Consider the following 23,867-nt stretch of genomic DNA (forward strand, 5'->3'; position numbering starts at 1 on the left):
ATGTATCTACGGTGTCTGAACATGACAGTAGTTCCATTCGCCTATGGCATCAAAGGTTGGGCCATATGAGAAAAAGAGGGTTAAATATTTTGGCTAATTGCAAGTTACTTCCTAATCTAAGGTCTGGAAAGTTAGATTTCTGTAAACATTGTCTGTTTGGCAAACAATGTAAGCAAAAGTTTAAAACAGGAAAACATATTAGTAAAGGAATACTTGATTATATCCATTCAGATGTTTGGGGTCCAGCACCTACAACCTCGTATGGTGGCTCGTCATATTTTGTATCATTTATTGATGACTTTTCTAGGAAAGTGTGGGTCTACATGTTGAAAAAGAAGTCTAATGTTTTTACCATTTTCAAGCAGTTTAGAGCATTGGTAGAAAACATCACTGGTAGAACTATAAAAAGTTTAAGAACTGACAATGATGGTGAGTTTACCTCCAAGGAGTTTGAAAACTATTGCGAGGATGCAGGGATCGAGAGACATAAGACTACTATTTATACTCCTCAACAAAATGGAGACGCTGAACACATGAATAGGACTCTTTTGGAGAGAGCAAGGAGTATGCTGAGTAACGTTGGTTTGCAGAAGGAGTTGTGGACAGAAGCAGTGGCTATATCTTGTTATGTGATAAATCGATCACCATCGAAATCGATAGGTTGAAATATTCCTCAAGAGGTATGGAAAGGTCACCCTTGTGATTATTCTAAACTCAGAGTGTTTGGTTGTGATGCATATGCTCTAGTACCTAAACATCAGTGAACTAAATTAGATCCAAAATAAAAAAGGTATATCTTTGTTGGGTATGGTGATGGAACAAAGGGATTTAGATTGTGGGATCCTACTACCTGCAAAATCATCATCACAAAGATGTAAAGTTTGATGAATCCTCTCTTGTACAGTTAGATGTAGATAATAAATTGAAACAGGATGATGTATCTGATTTTCAGCACATTCAGTTTGACAGCACTTCTAATGATAGTCATGATGACCATAGTTCAGATTCTAGTCATGAATAGGTTTCAGAATCAGATTATGAACAGGGTTCAGATGTAGGTCATGAACAGGTCTCAGATGGTGATCATGAATAAGTTCCTACAGGTGGTAGTCAACCAATTGTGGAAGCACCAGAAACATCCTTAGGGAGGTCTACAAGAATCAAACGCCCTCCGAAAAGGTATGATGATTATGTTACTTCAGTTGCATTTACCGCTAATGACGATGAACCTCTGTGCTATTAGGAAGCTATAGAAGGTTCGAAAAGTGACAAATGGAAAGCAGCTATGAAGGATGAAATGATGGCCTTAGGTAAGAATGGCACATGGGATCTGGTTGAACTTCCCAAAGGCAGGAAAAATGTGGGATGTAAATGGGTTTTCAAGGTAAAACGGGGTGTGAATGATACGGAGGACAGATACAAAGCAAGGCTGGTTGCAAAAGGGTTTTCTCAGAAAGCAGGCATTGACTTTCATGAGATATTTTCACCAGTTGTTAAAATAGTTTCAATTAGAATTTTGTTAGCGTTAGTTGCTTTGCTTGATTTAGAATTACAGCAACTAGATGTTAAGACTACATTTTTACATGGAGATTTAGATGAAGAAATTTATATGGAACAACCGGAAGGGTTTGTTCAGCATCGCAATAAGAAATTTGTCTGCAGGCTCAAGAAGTCATTGTATGGTCTGAAGAAGTCGCCTCGACAATGGTACAAGAAATTTGATTCTTTCATGTTGAGTCAAAAATATATAAGAAGTGAATATGATCATCGTGTTTACTTTAAGCAATTAAGTAATGGCATGTTCATTATCTTAGTGTTGTATGTTGACGATATGCTTTTAGCAAGAAAAAGCATTGAAGAGATCAACAAGTTAAAGACTCAGATGGAAAGGACATTTGATATGAAAGATCTAGGAGCAGCAAGACAAATTTTGGGCATGGAGATTTTCAGAGACAGGAGAAATGTTAAGCTGTGGCTATCACAATAGAAGTATATTTAGAAAATACTTTTGAGGTTTGGTATGAACAATGTGAAGCCTGTGTCAGTCCCTTTAGCTTCCCATTTTAAGCTTTCTTCCGGTTTATGTCCTAATACAGGTGAAGAAAAGGAATATATGTCTTGAATTCCATATGCCAATGTAGTAGGATGTTTGATGTATGCGATGGTTTGTACTCGACCCGATATTTCACATGCAGTTGGGGTTGTCAGCAGGTATATGGCAAATCTCGGTAAAGAACACTGGTCAGCAGTGAAATGGGTGCTTCGGTATTTGAGAGGCACAAGTAGTTATTGTATCACTTACAATAAGAGTAGTGAATTTGTTTGTGGGTATGTTGATTCTGATTTTACAGGTGATTTGGATAAGAAGGTCAACTTCAGGGTATGTCTTTACTCTTGCAGGTGGAGCTATTAACTGGATGTCAAAGCTACAAAACATTGTTGCTTTATCCACTACTGAAGCAGAATACATTGCTGCTTCTCATGCTTGCAAAGAAGCGATTTGGCTGAAAGGTTTTCTTGGTGAGTTTGGTAGGTTACAGGACAACATCAATTTACTTTGTGATAGTCAAAGTGCAATACATTTGGCTAAGAATCCGGCCTATCATAGTAAATCAAAGCATATACCAATAAAGTACCATTTTGTAAGACAGGTTATCACTGAAAGGGGAGTCTCTCTTGAAAAGGTGAATACAAAGGAAAATTGTGCAGACATGTTCACGAAACCAGTTTTGTTAGAGAAGCTGCGTTGGTGTTTGGCTTCTCTTGGCTTGCAGAAAAAATAAATAATAAATAAACAGGGTATTAGGCTAATTGTTGTCAAGGTGGAGATTGTTGAGATTTTCGGTTTTAATAAAATAGGCAAAAATTTGAGTAGGTGACAACAATCAGATTGTGTTGCTATATTAGCTCTATTTTGTTGGGAGAGAGTTAATGCATCCTATATTTTTTGTAAGAGGATTTATGAGGCAGTTAGATTCTCTTAGCTATAAAACAGGTGTCCATACAGATTGGGATGTGTGAGTGAGAGTTTGTGAAGAACTTGATTATCTTGTAATCTCCTGTTTGATAATAAAGATTGCCGATGCCTATGTTTGGTGGACGTAGCCCAGATTGGTTGGGTGAACCACGTTAAACTTTTGTGTCTTGTGTGTATGATTTTATATGTTGTGTTTTGTCTCTGGTTTTAGCTATGCATCATTGGCTCTAACAGAGTTCAGTGGGATATTTGCGGGATCGATTCTTGGGGTGAAAGAATATGGCAAGTAGTGGAAATATAGAGATCAAGGAATTTAATGGTCAGAGTTTTGAGCTGTGGAAACTCAATATGGAGGATTTTCTAGTGGATAAAGATCGGTGGATTGTGGTAGATTCAGCTACTAAACCAACGACAATGTTAGTAGAAGACTAGACAAAGTTGGATCAAAAGGAAAAGAGCACAACACGGTTGTGTATCTCTGATTTAGTTTTGTTGCATGTATCAGGGGAAGCTATGGTGAAGGATTTGTGGGTCAATTTAGGTACTTTGTACCAATCTAAGTCTCTGGTCAACAAATTGTTCCTACGGAAAACGTTGTATAACCTGAGGATGAAGGATGGAGACTCAGTGATAGAGCATCTAAATGCCTTTAATACTGTGGTAAGCCAGTTATTATCTATTGATATAGGAATTTCAGACAAAGATAAGTGCATCCCTTCACTATGTTCTCTAGAAGATTCATGGGATAGTCTGATTGTTTTAATATGTAGCAATACAACTACCTTGAAGTTTGATGAAATAGTCTCATCCTTATTGTTAGAGGAGATGAGACGGAAAAATATGGAGAGCCATAATGGAGATGCCTTGTCTGTACGAGGATAGTCCCAGAATAGAAACAAAAATAAATCCTTGAGTGGGAGATCTAAATCTCCAGGAAAACCTATAATGGTATGTTGGAAATGTGGAAAGAAAGGGCACTACAAAAAGGACTGTAGATCTAAATATCCCAAGAAAGGAAATTGATCTGATGATGCTCCTTTTGAAAAGGTGAAAACCACATTAGATGAAGGTGGGGATGTGTACTTGGTTTCTTCAAGTACACATGTAAATCATGAGGTATCGTTGATTGACTCAGGTGCATCCTTTCACATCACTCCCCATAGGGGTGGCTCTTCGAGTATGAGAAATATGATGGTGGTGATGTCTTCTTAGGATATTAAAAGAAGGCTATAATTGTCAAATGTGGAAAATTCAAGCTGAATTTTTAAGGTGTAATTATTAGAACACTTTCGGGTGTTCTACATATTCCTGCATTGACCATAAATATTCTTTGTGTAAGCAAGACGGATGATGCAGGTGTAAAAACAATGTTCGAGAGAGATACTTATGGGATGGTTCAGGGAGAACTGGTATTGATGTGGGGAATTCAGATTGGAACTCTCTACAAGCTTATGGGTAGTATTGTTATTGATATGTGTAATATTTCTGTGGTTCTTGAAAATGGAGCAGAAAATCTAGTGGTCTCTGGAGGAAAGACCATGCTATGGAATCAAAGGCTTGGACATATGTTGGTATCATCCTAAGACCCTTTTTCCTTCCCAAAAACATATCATTTATCCATACATTTTCATCATATATCCCTCAAAATCCTTGAATATTGATTATTAATTGTTCTATAGTTATTAAATTGCATAGAAATTAATTTAGGGGTTTTATGTTCCAGAATTAGAGGTTTTTGATGACATGATTACAGGAAGTACCCACATCCTGTAATGAGCTTACCGTTTGACATGTGGCGCAGCAGATGAGCCAGAATGAAAGGCATGGGCGAAAAGAAAAATGTCCAAGCATGGACAAACACCTCTCACCCAGCCAAATTGAGCCTCCTATGCATGCGGTCAACTTAAGTCAAAGCAGGGCACTCTGACAGGCAAAAGCAGAAACAGCATCGTTCCATTTTTCATTTTAGTCTTTTTGATTTTTGAAACACTTGGCATGGAAACATTTTGAAAAGGCTATGTAATAAACGCGGCAACAACACTATGTACATTCATTGTATCGATGACATGGCTGTGCGTATGCATATGTAAATACAGTCAGGGTTATGTTTAGAGTTTTAGTTGTTGAATTGTTGAATCGTATTTCTCAGAACAGAGTTTTTAAGTTAATACAGAGACCTATTTACAGTCACGACCGTGTGTATTCTTCTTGCGTGATTTGATAGCTGATTAGTTGTAACCAGTATACCCTTAGGCGCGGATGGGCCCTGCGTTCTTCGACTGGTATACTGTTCACTTGTTTTGTTACATTCCAGTTATCACATGTTCGCATAGTATTCACATAGCTTTTGATTTATATCGCATATGGTTTGCATCACAGTATTCACATAGCTTTCGATTTATATCACATGGTTTGCCTCACAGTTTCGATTTACACAGCTGTTGATTCGCATAGCATACGGGTTACATAACATTTATATAAGCTTTCGATTCCTACAACCTTTGAATTTCATTACATAGATATGGTGTGCGCTTATGAACGGTTTATGGTTATGTTGAATGGTCAGCACTAGGATCTGGAAGGGAGTCTTGTAAGGGATTCGATCCCTGTCTGACTCATAGAGACATTATCTCATAAACTCTGTTTTGCTTTACAGTTCATTCATGCTTTCTTTATATAGTTTGATAGTATAAATATCTTGCATGCTATGTGTGGCTACCAAGCAAGGGTTTTCTGAGTGATACCTCTGTAAGGAGGTTAGAATCATTGCCACAGTCATATACAGTACTTAGGTTCATGATTTGATTAGATAGATGCATCTCATAACAAGCACTGTAATCAAGCATATCAGTAGGGTAATCTAGGTGTGTGAATGATAGGCTACATATTCCGGTCTTCCGTAAAGAAGCATTGTATCCTACATCCTACTCACTTGGCCAGAGATTCTTTATGTCTATATATTTTAGACCACGCCTCTAAGCTTACGCACCTCGGTCGATATTAAATATAGAGTCCAGTCTAGTACCCTAGCTGGAACCACTACATTTTGGCGCCGTTGCCGGGGAGGCGTACGTAAAGGATTCAAAAAAAAAAAAAAAAAAAAAAAATTCAATACACAAAAACAACCAAAAACACAGTTAGAAATCATGTTCATTTATGCCTAGACTTAGAGACAATCAAGGGAGATTTGTGAGAACCCCCCACCATCTCAACACTAACCCATCATCATCAGGACCAGACTCTCCGGGGAATACAACTGAGGAGGATATTCAAACAATAGCTGAGAAATTTTATTCAGGACAGCACATTACTCTTGCTGAGAGGGAAACTCTGTTTGCACATAAATCACAACAGCCACCCTTTCCTGAATCTTCTACACAAGGGAAAAGTAGCACCATTACCAAACAATTTTCCTTTCTCTCTTTTCCACCAAGAGACACTAAGAAACCAAGTAGAATGGCTGAGGAGGGATCTGGATCAGTTCCCCATCAAGAGGAGGAGGAATCAACTTTTAAATTCCCTATACAAGAACCACAGGAGGATGAGGAGATCAAAATGAAAAATATACCCCCATCCGTGCTACCCAATTTCTATGGTATGGCTTCAGAGGATCCGGACTCATTCTTATTCGAGTTCGATATTGTGTGTCGAACTTATGGCTATACTGATGATGCTCACAGACTGAGATTGTTTCCAGCCACATTAAAGGCAACAACCTTGAAATGGTTTATGGGGCTAGGTGAGCATGCCATAGTGGATTGGGATGGCATGAGGAGAATATTTCTGAGGAAATATCAGCCTTATTGCAGATCCAAAGACTCTAAAGATGACATCTTTAGAATGAGTCAGCAGGAGGATGAAACCTTAGAAGAATATCTAGAACGGTTTGTCTATAACTTGCAAAAATCTAAACATCGAACAATGCCTCCTGATCTAGTCCGCACAATATTTTTGAAAGGTATCCGGGAAGAATACATGGATGATCTCAACTTAATGGGCAAAGGTGATATCTCTGCCTTACCCTTTGAAGAAATAGCTGAACTGTGTGAAAAATATTCAAGAAGTAAAGCCAAAATGGGAAAGAGAACCTTGTCATCTAGGGTCATAAAAACTGCCTCTGCTAGTGTCACTCGGGCTGAAATTGGTAATCTTTTAGAAGAGTTCAAAACAGATTTGTTGAGTACTCTAGGAAACCAAATTGATACCTTAAAAGCCAAAAAGAAACAGGAGGAAGAAGACAATATCATGGCTATTTTCTGCCCCAAGTGTCGCAAGAAGCATGCATTAAAAGACTGTCCTCTAGACAATATCCAAGTATGTGCTTTCTGTACTGAGCATCATGATATGTTTAACTGTCCTAAAGATAAAATTGTGCAGAACTGTAACATGGCAGCCAGCACAGAGATGGAGAACGTGTACTACATGGGTGCAAAGCGACCATGGCAGCCAAGGCAAGCACCCCAAGGTATGTTTCCTAATCAAAATATGCAATTTCCTATGAATGATCAGATGTATGCACAAAACTCATGGAATATACCTATGCCATGGCAGCATGGAAACCAATCACAAAATCAATGGAGACCGTCTCAACAGTATTCCCAATCCTACCATTAGTATCCTCAATCATACCCACCTTACTCACAGCCATATCAGCAGTACCAACAGCCATATCCATCACATTCACAGTCATATCAGCAACACCCTCAGCCAGTTGTTTATCAGCCCCAACCTTCTCAACAGACCTTACCTGCTCCTCCACAAATAAATGTACCACAACTTCAATTTCCAACTAACCCACAACCTCCCAGACTCACACAAATACCTGCTCAAACTGTCCCAAATCCGAACAATAGAGCAGAGAGGCCAGCTTATAATGTAGAGGAAGGAACCTCCTACTCCACACTGCCTTTGCAAAACATTAATCTGAGGTCTGGTAGGGTGCTCCAGAAGGATTCTCTAATAACAGATCACCAAGAAGAAAACTTAGAAAAAGAGAATGAAATGACCACTCAAACAAAACCAAGCAGTGAAACCAAGGACAAACAGATGCAATCACTGCAACCACCTTTTCCGGACCGTTTGGTTCAAGTAAAACCACCATTGCCTCCACCACAATTTGATGTCTTGGATGAACTTAAAAATGTCTACATAAAAATCCCTTTGCTGCAAGCTATAAAGGACATTCCTATTTACACCAAAGCCATCAAAGACATGTGTCTCAAGAAACCTGCTAGAAAGAGGATTGATCCTCAGACCATTCATGTTTTAGGAAATTTAGCAGGCCTTATGACCAATACCATCTCCATGGAGAAGTATCTTGATCCAGGCATTCCAAAAGTGACCACCATCATTAACAACATACGGATCCCAAACACTTTGATAGATCTTGGAGCTGCAATCAATGTCATGACCCTTGAAACTATGAGAACACTCCAACTCATGAATTTGCAACATACCACAATTGTTCTTGAACTAGCTGATAGGTCCAAAGTCATTCCTGATGGGATTTTGGAAGATATCATCGTCTCACTGGACTCTTGGGAGTATCCGGTGGATTTCCTAGTCCTTCAACCCAAATCCAATCTAGGAGGACATCCTATCATTCTAGGTAGACCATGGTTAGCGACTGCTGATGCATTTATTGGATGCCGATCAGGTAACATGATTATCTCTAGAGGGACCGAAAGGAAACAACTCACCCTCTATCCATCGGCACAATCACCTGCAGTGACACATAACTTGTGGCTTGATGACAAATTTAATGACAAAGAGGAGGTACAATCTGTTTTTAGCATTGACCAGATCTATGATTTCCATGAAGACAATACTGATTTGGTAGAATTATTTCTCTCACAGCTTGATATATCTGAAAATGTGAGGAATGAACAATATAATGCTGCAGATGTACTTCTAGCTCAAAACTTTCAAGAAACATGCACTATCCATTCCTTACAATCTACATTTCATGACATCTTTCCAGTTCAATCCATCACCAATACACAGAGTCAAGTCATAGAGATCAGTCCAGGCAAAACTTTGAACATAGGCAACCACCTTGACTCATCTCAACAAGAAAAATTGATTAGACTCTTGACGAAGTACCAAAAAGCCTTTGCTTGGGATTACACTGACATGCATGGGATTCACTCCGACACATGCACTCACCACATTTACACTGACAGCACCATTAAACCGGTGAGGCAACCACAAAGAAGAATGAACCCCATGCTCCAAGACATTGTCAGAGAGGAGTTGCAAAAACTTTTGAGAGTCAACTTTATATATCCTATTTCTGACAGTCAGTGGGTATCCCCATTGGTTATTGTGCCTAATAAGAATGGCAAGTGGCGTATCTGTGTTGACTACAGATAGCTGAACAAAGCAACGCTCAAAGACTACTTCCCACTACCATTCATCGACCAAGTGTTAGACACCCTAGCCGGCAAATCATCATTTTCCTTTCTTGACGGTTTCAGTGGCTACAACCAGATCCGGATTGCCTCTGAAGACCAGGACAAAACCACCTTCACCTGTCCTTGGGGCACCTATGCCTACAATGTTTTTCCATTTGGACTTTGTAACGCTCCAGCTACATTTCAGCGAGCTGTGTTAGCTATCTTTGCTGATTTGATTCATGATTGTGTTGAAGTGTATATGGATGATTTTTCAGTATATGGCAATTCTTTTGAACATGCATTAGAAAATCTAGAGAGAGTTTTGAAAAGGTGTATTGAAGCTAACCTGTTCCTCAGCAACGAAAAGTGTTTCATGATGCTAAATGAAGGGATAGTGTTGGGCCATTATATCTCTTTTCAAGGCATCCAGGTTGACCCAGCCAAGATACAGATTATTGCCGATTTTCCTATTCCACAGAACCAGAGAGAGGTAAGAAGTTTTCTCGGGTATGCTAGCTATTACCGCAGATTCATTGAACATTTTAGCAAGATAGCCTTACCTTTGTTTAAACTTCTAGCCAAAGATGTATTTTTCAATTGGACTGAGAACTGCCAACATGCATTTGAACAACTCAAGAAGAAACTATCTACTGCACCAGTCCTGAGAGGGCCTAATTGGAGCTTACCATTTCATATTTTTACCGATGCATCTGACACTGCCATAGGTGCATGCTTAGGCCAAAAAGAAGAATATTGTACATATGCAATTTATTTCATTAGTAAAAATCTCACACCTGCCGAGCTAAACTATACAGTTACAGAGAAGGAAACACTTGCCATCATTTATGCTGTGAATAAATTTCGCCATTACATAACTGGTTATGAAGTCTTTGTACATACTGATCACTCTGCCATTCGACATCTCATGAATAAACCAACAACTAGTGGCAGAGTTACCAGATGGTTACTATTGTTACAGGAATTTAACATCACAGTGTTAGATAGACCAGGCAAAGAAAACCAGGTGGCAGATTTCCTGTCTAGACTGCAAAATCCAGGTGAGATTGTTCCTGTTGAGGATTCTTTTCCGGATGAGCACTTATTTGCAATTTCCATAGTAACTCCTTGGTTTGCTGATTTAGCTAATTACTTGTCTACAGGTAGGACACCTCCACATTTCACTGCAAAGGAGAGGAAAAGACTAATCAAACAAAGTGCCAGATATTCATGGCTCAATGGCGATCTCTTTTACACTGGTTTTGATATGATCATTAGGAGATGTGTACGAAATGATGAGGTAATTGACATTTTAAAATCTTGCCATGATGAACCGTGTGGTGGGCATTTTGTAGCGAAGCGGACAACCTTCAAAGTTCTTACTCTTGGATACTATTGGCCATCCATTTTCAAGGATGCCAAGAAGTATGTAAAGAGTTGTGACACCTGCCAAAGGATGGGCAGACCCATAGCTACCGATCAGATGCCCCTTCAGCCCCAAGTTCACTTGGAACCATTTGATAAGTGGGCTCTGGACTTCATAGGACCTATCAACCCAGCCTCTAATGGTAAGAAGTACATCTTAGTATGTACTGATTATGTCACAAAGTGGGCAGAAGCAAAAGCACTGGTAAGAGCAACCGAACACACAGCAGTCAATTTCCTTTTTGAGGAGATCTTTGTGAGGTATGGGGTGCCAAGAGAAATTGTCACTGATCAAGGTACCCAATTCACCTCAAAGCTCATGAAGGACATCACAGACAAGTACCAAATAAAGCATAGAAAAAGTACCCCCTACCATCCACAGGCCAATGGACAGGTGGAATCCACCAACAAGACTTTGGAGGGGATCATTACCAAAACTATTGCAATGAACCGCAAAAACTGGGAAGAAAAGCTCAAGGAGGCACTCTGGGCTTACCGGATTACTTGGAAAGATACCACCGGATTTACACCATACCAATTGGTGTACGGTAAGGATGTCATGCTTCCTATTGAATTCCAATCACACTTTTAAATTAGCTGCAGATTTACTAATTGATTTGGATCAAGCACAAAAAGAGAGAATCCAGCAGTTGAACCAGCTGGATGAGATGAGGCAGCAAGCAGAACAAACCACCACCCTCATGCAAAAGCACAGGAAGCAATGGCATGATTCACACATTAAAAAGAAGCACTTCAAGGAAGGTGACTGGGCTCTGCTTTTTGATTCAAAATTCAAGGATCATAAAGCTAAGTTCACCACCCATTGGATGGGCCCTTATGAAATTGTTCAGGCCTATGACAATGGTTCAGTAAAACTCCAACTTATTGATGGCAAAGGTCATTCTTTCACAGTCAATGGTCATCGCCTGAAGCTGTACAACAAGCCCATCAGCAAGCAAGATTTCCTGCATACACTATCTCAGCAAGAAGAGGTTGAGGTACTGCAACCCTCAGCTGCAGTATCACTGCCTTAGTTTTATTTCCTTTCAATTTCAAAATCAAGAAAAAATGATAAAAATAAAAAAAAATAATAAATAAAATAAAAACTAAAAACAAAAAAATTAAAAAATAATAATAATGGGTTAGATGTGAAAACCAGTATCTGGCACACTCTAACCCCGAATTCCTACCTGAAAACCAATTTATTGGCGGGTATGAATTATCTTTCTATTGTTCATTATTTCATTTCTTAGTTGCATCATGACTTGAGGACAAGTCAAACTTTCAGTCGGGGAGAGGGAGACACCTGTTCTGTTACTTTTATCTCTCCCTTGTAAATTCTTCAGATTTCTTATTCTATATTTCACTGTAACTTTCCAACAGCAGCTTGTTACCAGCATACCAGACTTTAACAAATAAGCTGTTCTGTCATGATTTTCAGAGGGACCTGGTTATAAATATTTTGCAGGGGGACCTGTTCTGTTCAAGACATCTATGCTATTAACACCAGCGGCAATGGGATCTGTTTAAAATATTCAGTTGGGACCTGTTAAAGCAATTGACACCTGTTTGAGACATTCCAACCAGCAGTAAAGGGACCTGTTAAATTTTTTTTTTTTTTTACATCAAACGCTACTTCAACAGAATTCCACCAAGACTTCCAGCAAATTGCAAGCTCAGTGAACCTGTAACAATACAAAGAGCTGCATGAACATCTTCAGTTTTTCCAAGGGACCTGTATCTTCAAATTTTCTTAAGGGACCTATTGCATCTTCAGTCTTCAAAAAGGGACCTGTACATTCCAATTTTTCAGAGGGACCTGTTACATCTTCAAAACTTTTCTCAAAGGACCTGTGTATTCAACCTCCCTCAGAGGACCTGTCAAAATGAACAGTCAAAAGGATTAGCAACTCAGCATGTCAAATGATCAACAAAAGAGTAATGTATTTCTGTTCTTGGGCATTTAATTTCCTAGATTAGTTTTGTAATGTAATATTGGTGACTATAAGCTGTTGTAATTGATTTCAAGGACACCTTCATACATCCACTTATCCCCCTTATCCCACCAAGTTTCATCATTTCCCTACATCAACCTATCCCTAAAACCCATCACCAACACATTCACCATGTCATATACCCTACATGCATACCAACATTCTCTACATGACCGAGTATAATTGAAAAGGGCACGTGGCGAGCTGTGTGTTTGTTTTAAAAAAAAAAAAATACAAAGGATGAGATAGAAGCGGCCTATATATATATTCTTCACCCCATACAGTCAAATCATAACAAGCGGCCTATATGTTTTACACCACACACACCCGAATCATAACCTCGCCACCCAGCATTATAGCTCAGCACTATGGGTACGCTCTCAGCGTTCTTATGCTAACATGCATACAAGCGTACAACACTCTGTTTTTAAACGAATGATTATATTGTAAGGCGAGTACAGGTTATTTCACATCCTTTCCACCCTCGGTTCCCATAACTTACAAAGTGAAAGAGTGAAGCAAGGAGCGCGAGGAGATTGTTATTATTCAAGTAGAGTTACAAAGTGAAAGAGTGAAGCAAGGAACGCCGAGAAGATTGTTATCATTTGAGTGGGGTTACAGAGTGAAAATCTGAACAAGGAGCGCCGAGGAGAGTATCACTGTTCGGGGTCGGTTTACACAGTGAAACCGGTGAGCGCCGAAAAGGGAAGCATCACCATTCTGTCTCTAACTCCCACCACAGTCACATCGACCAACCAAGCACCATAATTGAAGACTGAAGGAAGCGATATATGCCAGGTAACCAACTTGACACTTCTGTGTTTAAATTTTAAAGAGCATAGACAGAGAAGGGTTCGAGGCACAATTCTCTGCCATCACCATGACTAATAGGGTCGAACCCAGTACATTTGATAGCTCACAATACCATAACGATTGCATTGAGATTCTTAGAGAGGCACAGTGGTTACCTTTTCTGGAAAAATTCCATGGGAGTAATGAAGAAGTCACAAAACAATTTGCCTTTACCTTTAATGGAGAAAAGGCCCTAATAGGCACCTTCTCCTTCAGAATCTCAGAGGATACTATAGCTCAGGCAATTGGACTCAGCCCTGAGGGAGAAAAGTACTTTAAAACTAAACAATTCAAGGAGAAATCATGGACACAGTTCATGTCCAGGTCTAGAGTTTCCTCAGTAAACTGGAAGAAGGGAGTTCCAAGAAGTTGGTTAGTTCATCCTTGGGATGAAATGGTTTACATTATCCAAAAGTTCATAACCTGTGAAGGTAGATACAGCATTGTTTATCTATATCACATCAAGCTACTCCTCCATTTAAAGAAACAATGTGTAATCAGTGTGCCATATTTTCTGCTGCAAAGTTTAACAAAGATGGCCAAAACTATCCAGAAACAAAAAGGGAATGAGGATAAAAGCCTGTATCATTTTGGCCTGATTAAAATCCTCATTGAACATGAGTTGCAGAAGCGATGGAAGCCATGGAAAGAATTCTTAACTGTCAACCAAATCAGAGATGAGGAGGAAAAAGAAGAAGTGCAAGAAGATTCTGGGTTTATGAAGGACATAGATGAGGAAATTCCAGTGTCCAAGGCCAGCAGAGCACCTCAACCTGTGGGCAGCATAAGGACCAGGAACATGCAAAAAGAGGATGCCAAGAGGGCTGAGAAAGACAAAATTTTTACCACCTACTCCCGAAGAACAAGGAGGACACCAAAAACTCAGCTGCATGAAGACCAATTCGAATCTCATGCCCCTGCACAAATGGATGTTGAAAGTGGTGATCATTCACCACCAGCACCAGAAGTTGACATAGAGGTGGAAAGCCATAACAAATAGGAAAAATGTTCACCACCTCCCACCAAAAGACAGAAGAAGTTAGAAAAACAAATTGAAGAATTGAAAGAAGAGCTCATGGAAGCTAACATGTTGGAAAAGGTTATTAAAAGAGAAAATGAAATGCTCAGGGCACAAAGCAAAGAAACACAGAAGACAAATGGAAAGCTCAAGGAAAGAATCAGTGAGTTGGAGACTGAGCAATCTGAGATTTCCAACTGGGCCACTAAGTGGTACAATCAGAAGAAGGCTCTTAAAGAGAAATATAAAAAGTTAAAGCAGGAGCTCAAGGGACAGAAGGATCACCAGGTGAAGAAGAATGTAGATACCTTGCTCAAGGCAGCAGAGATCCATGCAGGCACATAGTTCAAGGGGAGTACTTCTGGGGTAGCATGAGGACATGCTAAGTCCTTAAGTCGGGGAGAGATGTTGGTATCATCCTAAGACCCTTTTTCCTTCCCAAAAACATATCATTTATCCATACATTTTCATCATATATCCCTCAAAATCCTTGAATATTGATTATTAATTGTTCTATAGCTATTAAATTGCATAGAAATTAATTTAGGGGTTTTATGTTCCAGAATTAGAGGTTTTTGATGACATGATTACAGGAAGTACCCACATCCTGTAATGAGCTTACCGTTTGACATGTGGCGCAGCAGATGAGCCAGAACGAAAGGCATGGGCGAAAAGCAGAATGTCCAAGCATGGACAAACACCTCTCACCCAGCCAAATCGAGCCTCCTATGCATGCGGTCAACTTAAGTCAAAGCAGGGCACTCTGACAGGCAAAAGCAGGTTGCAGCATCGTTCCATTTTTCATTTTAGTCTTTTTGATTTTTGAAACACTTGGCATGGAAACATTTTGAAAAGGCTATGTAATAAACGCGGCAACATCACTATGTACATTCATTGTATCAATGACATGGCTGTGCGTACGCATATGTAAATACAGTCAGGGTTATGTTTAGAGTTTTAGTTGTTGAATTGTTGAATCGTATTTCTCAGAACAGAGTTTTTAAGTTAATACAGAGACCTATTTACAGTCACGACCGTGTGTATTCTTCTTGCGTGATTTGATAGCTGATTAGTTGTAACCAGTATACCCTTAGGCGCGGACGGGCCCTGCGTTCTTCGACTGGTATACTGTTCACTTGTTTTGTTACATTCCAGTTATCACATGTTCGCACAGTATTCACATAGCTTTTGATTTATATCGCATATGGTTTGCATCACAGTATTCACATAGCTTTTGATTTATATCACATGGTTTGCCTCACAGTTTCGATTTACACAGCTGTTGATTCACATAGCATACGGGTTACATAACATTTATATAAGCTTTCGATTCCTACAGCCTTTGAATTTCATTACATAGATATGGTGTGCGCTTATGAACGGTTTATGGTTATGTTGAATGGTCAGAACTAGGATCTGGAAGGGAGTCTTGTAAGGGATTCGATCCCTGTGTGACTCATAGAGACATTATCTCATAAACTCTGTTTTGCTTTACAGTTCATTCATGCTTTCTTTATATAGTTTGATAGTATAAATATCTTGCATGCTGTGTGTGGCTACCAAGCAAGGGTTTTCTGAGTGATACCTCTGTAAGGAGGTTAGAATCATTGCCACAGTCATATACAGTACTTAGGTTCATGATTTGATTAGATAGATGCATCTCATAACAAGCACTGTAATCAAGCATATCAGTAGGGTAATCTGGGTGTGTGAATGATAGGCTACATATTCCGGTCTTCCGTAAAGAAGCATTGTATCCTACATCCTACTCACTTGGCCAGAGATTCTTTATGTCTATATATTTTAGACCACGCCTCTAAGATTACGCACCTCGGTCGATATTAAATATAGAGTCCAGTCTAGTACCCTAGCTGGAACCACTACAACATATTGGAGAGAAGGGCTTTTGAATACTTCATGGTAATGGTATGGTAGAACGTATCTCTAATTTCTCTATGGATTTCGATTTCTATGAAAATCGTGTATATGGGAAGTAGAATAAGGTGAGTTTCCCCTTTGGTGCTAAGAGGACGAAAGGGATATTAGAGCTTGTGCATAGTGATTTGTTTGGACCTGTGTTGGTTCCATCACTAGGTAAGTCTATGTACTATGTATCATTTATAGATTACTTCTTAAGAAATACATGAATATATCTCCCGAGGAAGAAATTTGAAGTATTTAGAGGTTTAAAGAATTTAAGGCTCTAGTGGAAAACCAAACATAGAAGAAGATAAAGGTGTTGAAGACAGATAATGCTGGAGAGTTATGCAAGAAGGAATCTAAAGGGTTCTGTAAGAAGTGTGGTATAGCAGGAATCATATTGCTCCATATAAAACTCAACAAAACAAATTAGTAGAAATAATAAACAGGACGTTGATGGAAAAGGCAAGAAGCATGCTCAGTGGTTCCGTGTTAGGACAAGAATTTTGGGCACAGTGGAGACTGCATGTTACCTGGTTAATAGATCACCTTCATCAACGTTGGTGGATAAGACTCGACGTGAGGTATGGACTGGTAAGAAACCATCTCTTTCACATTCTAGCGTATTTGGCTATTATGCATATGTACGTGTTCCAAAGGGTAAAAGAACCAAGCCGGACAGTGAATATGAAAGGTGAACCTTTCTTGGGTATAAGTATGGTTTAAAAGGTTATAATATTTGGAACCCAAAAACAAGGAAGGTTGTGTATAGTCGAGATGTGGTATTTAGAGAGGTGAAATATGTTATTAAACATGAATTCCTACCAAAGTATCTTGAAAATATAGACTTTGAGCTAAAGGAGGAAGAATCAGACTCTACAAAAAAACAAGAATTAGAAGATGAAGAGCTACAAACTCCAGTTGTGAGAAGATAATTTTGAGAAAGAAGTAGATTCAGAGGATGGAAAACTCTAGAAAGATGCCATGGTTGATGAAATGGCATCTTTGGAAAAAAAATGAGGCCTTGGATCTGGTGGGGTTGTCAACTAGAAGGAAACCCATTGGAAGAAAATGGGTGTTTGAGAAGAAAATGATTGCCCAAGGAAAGGTGGATAAATACAAAGCTTATTTGGTAAAAAAAGGATATTCCCAGGTGTTGGGAATTGATTTTGGTGATATTTTTTCTCCTGTTGCCAAGGTAGATTTTATTCGATTACTTTTATCTGTTGTTTCTTCTTTTGGTTTTAAGGCAGAAAAGATGGATGTAAAGACAACATTTATTAACGGGGATTTGAAAGAAGAGATCTACATGAAGCAACCCAAAGGCTTGGCATTAAAGGGAAAGAAAGCATTGGTATTCATGTTAAAAAAGTATCTGTATGGGTTAAAACAGTCACCAAGAATGTGGTATCAGAATTTTGATACATTTATATGGGGAATTGGTTTCACTAGAAGAAAAGCAGATCACTCTGTGTATTTTAAATTAATTCATGACCGTGTTATTTATTTGGTCTTGTATGTGGATGATATGTTTCTGATTCGAACTAACAAAGAAATCATCTAGGATTTGAAGACCCAATTGTCCTCCAAATTCGACATGAAGGATATTGGTGCTAAAAACTATATTTTGGGCATGAAAATTAAACGAGATCGAGCAAAGAGGAAGCTCTGGTTAAATAAGACGAAGTATGTTAAGACAATACTACAAGTGTTTAATATGCAGGATAGTAAACTGATGAAAGTTCCTATTCCTATAGGTGTAGATTTATCTATTGAACATTGTCCCAAGACGCACGAAGAGGAAGACAACATGTCCCTTGTTCCATGCACAAGTGCATTCAATAGCCTGATGTATGCAATGGTTTGTACTAGACCATACATTGGACATGCAGTGGGACTATTGAGCAATTTTATGTTAAAATGAGGGAAGGATAATTAGACAATAGTGAAGTGGTTTTTAAGATATTTTCATGACAATAATGATTATGGTATGTGCTACCAAGGAAGACAAGGATTGGATAGATTTTTGGACATCCATGGCTTTGTTGATGAAAATTGGGCTGGAGATCTAGATCAAAGAAGATCTACAATTGGGTATGTGTTTAACCTATTTGTAGGTGAATTCATTTGGATGATCAAGAGATAGACTGTAGTGGAACTTTTAACTATAGAGGTAGAATAAATGGTAGCCACTTATGCAAGCAAGGAAGTGGTTTGGTTGCATACATTGTGTTCAAGTATGGGGTTATTAGAGTGAGCTATAAGGATAGACTGTGATAGCCAAATTGAAATTTTCCTAGCAAAGAACCCTGCTTACCATTCAAAGACAAAGCAAATTGATGTTCAGTGTCACTTTGTGAGGGATATGGTTGAGGAAAAAAAGGTGTTACTAGTAAAGGTGGACACTTTGAAGAATGTTGGAGCTGCACTGCCAAAGTCTGTGAGCTCTTATAATTTTTCTTGGTGTAGAGAAACAATGGGTGTTACAAGGTTGGAGCAATGACTAAGCTCTGTTGTGACCCCTTGTGTGGAAAAGAAAACAAGTGGGAGAATTTTGGGTGTGTGTTATATTCTTTCCATGACTAGTGGCAAACACGGGGGGAAGGGTTCAGGGGGGGCAACAATGATCCTTGTTCATTGCATCGGGCGTAGCAAGGGGGTCATATGGGGTCTAGGGCAGTGCCACGGGAATTTTTTTTGGACCCTATATTAATTGGGAAGACCTACCTATGCTTTTGTGTGTGGCTTTTGCATATGGTTTTAGCCATGATGGTTTTTTTCCCATGGTATTTTGTAGATTCAGTGAAGGGAACTACCATGTTATTCTAATCCAGGGTTAATGGATTGGAGTTTATGAATGCTTCGACACACACACACACACACACACACACATATTGTAGCATTGAAAGGAACATAATGGAAAATCAATATTGTAGACTTGGTTTTGGGATCCAAGGGAAATTTCTGTGTATTTGTTTTATATTCTCGTCATTTTTTATTTTCTATTTTTAGAATTTCTCTGCAGGTAATTTATATACAGGGTTAAAACCTACATTGTCAACAAGAAGAGGGATATCAAAATTACTCCCTTGTTGCTAGCTTGCAGGAAAGAAATCTTTAAGTTGAATTGAGGGCTCAACCAAGCCACAATATAGTTTTCCACTATGTAAGAGGACTTCTAAAATGCGAATGATAAAATCTAAATGAAAATCTACTCTAAGATGGTAGTGACCGAAAATAAATCTATCTTGATTAGGAAGATGTAAATCTAATCTCAACTTAGATAAATGCAATTAAATTGAATGGTGATTTAACATGTCTATTTTATGATGAATATTAGTCTATAGAAGAAGTTCTAGAAAATGACATTATTGTTACAAAACATGCTCTGTTGGAGACCTTAAAAAATTGAATTATTAGCCATCAAAAATAGGAAAAAGTTCACTTAATTCTAACAACAATTAAATCAATTTTAGAAGGCTTTTTTATGAGTAAATAATTACTTAGAAATATGATTTAGGCACATAAGAAAAGTGCAAATTGACAACGGATCCATGAGACTAATAGATCAGATAATTGATCTACAAGACAACCATTTTCGCATTAAACAAAAGCGACAATGGGAAAAACACAGATCTATTATCAAAAGATAAAATTTTCATTTAAAATAAAATTATTTAAATAAAAATCGATGAAACCTAGTCTCTTTTCTTTGTTTATCAAGATATCTACAATAATCTTTCTAGAAGAATCAACTTTGTGAGCAAGAAGAAGAAATACAAAGTGTAAACGCTGCCTCACCAACAAAGATTGAATTCTGAAAAAAAAAAAAACCGTAAATAACCTCATATCTAAGTTTTCCTCTCCATCTATAGCTTAAAATCTCTTTAAAAAGGTTAAGTTCAGAGTAGAGGAACCCTTCCTCCTACTCAAAATCAACATTTAAAACTGACAAGAAATCTCCAAAAATGGAGTTGTTGGAAGATAGTTATGATCTATCAAATATGGAGTTTCGAATATTCTTTCTTTCCTTTTCTAGTACAATATGATTTCTCCAAAATCCCTTAGTTTCATCCTCTCGAATAAATCTCTTGCAAAAGCAATCAAAATTCAAAATAAAATAAATTGATTTTCTTATGAAGACACAATAACAAATTTGGGAAAAAAAACTCTTAACAAACTCTAAGTAAATAAATAAATTGAAAGGAAATCATTCTTCCTGTAGATAACTATCAATACTTCTACGGATCAAGGGTGCTTCCTTCGAATGAATTTGCAACAACATAGGTTTTGGTAGATGAAAATGTTTGAAAACAAATTCCCAATTTTTTTTTTTTTTACAATTTCATAGGTCCATCTTATGTTAAATTTTATACATAGTGAATTACATATTTGGTTTAGTTTATGCCTTAATATTTTTCTCCATTGTTCTAGCTTTCCAACGAGATGTCTCGGGCCTCATTTGACCAAGTAAAACTCAAGTATTTGTCTCCAAAATTAAAGTGTCAAAATTACCACTATTCTATAAATTACACAACTTAACCAATTTATTAAAAAAAGTTATTTTATTAATATTTTAATTTTATTAAATTTTTTTATATATATGAAATTTTTTTATTAAAATTAAAATTTAAATAATACAATAAAATCCATTAATATTTAAAATCTAATTTAAAGAATATCCCCGTAAAACTGTAAAATAAATAAATAAAAAAAATTAAAAAAAAAATTATATATGTCCAAACTAAATCCAATGTTAAAGTTTTCTAAAAACGTGTTAAGGGATACGTATATGTTACCGTTCACGTGGAGGGGAGGAAAGGTAGGAGCCTGGGTTCGACGTGGGGTGAGTCCTCCCCAATAACATATGTTTTTTATTCATGTTTGTGTTATGTAAGAGAGGGAGCCTATGTGCCTTTGAGTTCAGAGGTTTTATTAAATTTCTAATTCAATTTTGTTGTAGGCTCTCCACATTGATAGATATAAATAGTGTAGTTTAATTTATAGATGAAATAATTTTTTTAACGATATGTTTTTGGTTAATTTTAATCAAAATCTTGTATAGATTTTTAAAAACTTGAATTTATGTTGTTTAATTTGCAAAAAAGTTGAGTGTCCCATATGTTTCTTAGGGTGTTGAATTTATTTAGGCATACAATAATGCATTCTAAAGAATAAAAAATCACATTGTTTCTTGAAATTGTTTTGTTGGATTGCAATGAAAAATTCTATTACATCTATAAGTTAAAATACACCTAGATATATATATATATATATATATATATATATATATATATATATATATATATATATGCTTGTTATTTGAAATTTTATTATATGAGGTTTTTTTAATACAAGTCTCGAATTTGGTGGTTTTTGTATGTTAGATAAAATCAATTAAATAATAATAAAATATTTAATTACATCAATTTCATTTAACTTTATTAATTATGATTAATTAAATGATAATACTAGCAAATTAATTAACTTCAATTAGTAAAGTTAATTAAATGATTTATTTACATGTTTAATTAATGAAATTAAAGAATAAGCTTAAAATACAATTTCTACATATTTAAGCCCACGCGGTGAAAACCAATTAGACTTTGAATAAGTGTCATTTCCAAAATGGAAGTCCAAACTCACTAAAATCAGAGTCCTTGGGAAGATGGTAAGAAAGCACACACAATAAAGCAATCAAAATGCAAATCCAAAGAAAGTGAAAATCCCACAAAATTAACCAAACCATAGCGTTGAATGTAGTGATATGATCAAATTTACATAGAGGGTCCCCATTATTATTATGAAGATAATCAAGTAAAAAAATAGGGGCTTATTGTTTTGCCATAACACAACCTAAATTATCAACCAGGTGTGCATACAAACTTAAGAGGCGCTGACACTTTATGTGCGTTAGACACCTTCTTCTTCCTATTCTAAGTCCCTTAAGTGCAAGTGAAACAAGGAAAACATGAAACTTCAAATGGGAAAATATCTATGTAAGTCACAAATCCTAAGTTGCAAAAGGTAAATAAAAATAAATAAACCTATTCTACTTTTGCTAGAAAGTAAATAAAAGAAAGGAAATCTATTCTACCTGAGAAAATGTAAAGCACAATGAAAACCAAGCAAATCTAATATATCATGCTAGAAAGGAAATGGAATTAAAGTAATCTATTCTATTTTGCAAGAAAGTAAAGTCTTAGTTACTCTTGCAAGAAGGAAATCACACTTTGCTTAAAGTAAATTGCAGAATGAAATCTAAACTAATTAGAGAAATCAACATTCAAGAAGAAGATAATGTAAAAGCTAAATGGTGACCTTACCAAACCTCAAGGCAACCAAAGTGGTCTCAGATAATTCATAGGCTATAAATCTACTTATACCATGAATTTGGATTGAATCTGTGCAAGGAAGATCTCAAAAACAAATTGCTACAGGATTGCTACAAGATTTTTGTTTCTCAAGTTAACTTGTGAAATTCCCAAGAAAATCAAATGAAAAAGAGATTGGATGATTTTTTAACTAATAAATATGTCCTAGGACTCCAACCCAAGTGTAATCACTAAAAAATACCCTTGTGAACATGTGATAAAAATTAGAAGAAAATTACTACTCTAGAAACTTGCAATTCTAGAATTGGTGATCTAGTTTACCTACCAAATTCCTAACCAAATCAAGTGAAAATGATATTGGGTAGATTTTTTTACTAAGAATAGTTTTATTAGGACTCAACCCAAGTGGCATAAACTTTAAAGAGATTCATTAGCATGTGCTAAAATTCAATAGAGAATTACAACTAAAAACCAGATTTTTGAGAGCCATGAACTAGTAAGTTGATCTAAGCACTGAAATGTCTAAGCTAATCAAGTGAAAATGTTTTCGGGTATAATTTTTTTATTAACTTTTATTTTTTTTAATATTCAATACAAGTATAATCAACTCGAAATGATTTCATCAACACATGCTAAAATTTAGCAGAAAATCAGTACTATTTTCCTACAGGATACATCCATAAATTCTAGAATTGTGAACTAGTGAACCAATCCAAGTAGCTCAATGATGAATATGACTTTTAAAAGTTGTTTTAAGAATGGATAATACTTTTAAATGTATAAAGGACTTATAAACCCACTTATTTCAACCATTTAAACAATATAACCTCTAACAAATGAAGCATGAATGCTAAGTGCAGAAAAATGCAAGTTAACAAGACATTCAAAGAAGATAAAGAGATTGTATATAGGGGTGATAAGGGGCCTGGGATGGAAAAGCCCAAGATTACTCAG

The sequence above is a fragment of the Pinus tabuliformis genome, chromosome 2_2 (assembly GCF_031772625.1).
Source record: "Pinus tabuliformis cultivar Carrire ecotype Pingquan chromosome 2_2, CPIR1, whole genome shotgun sequence".
NCBI classification, from domain to species: domain Eukaryota; kingdom Viridiplantae; phylum Streptophyta; class Pinopsida; order Pinales; family Pinaceae; genus Pinus; species Pinus tabuliformis.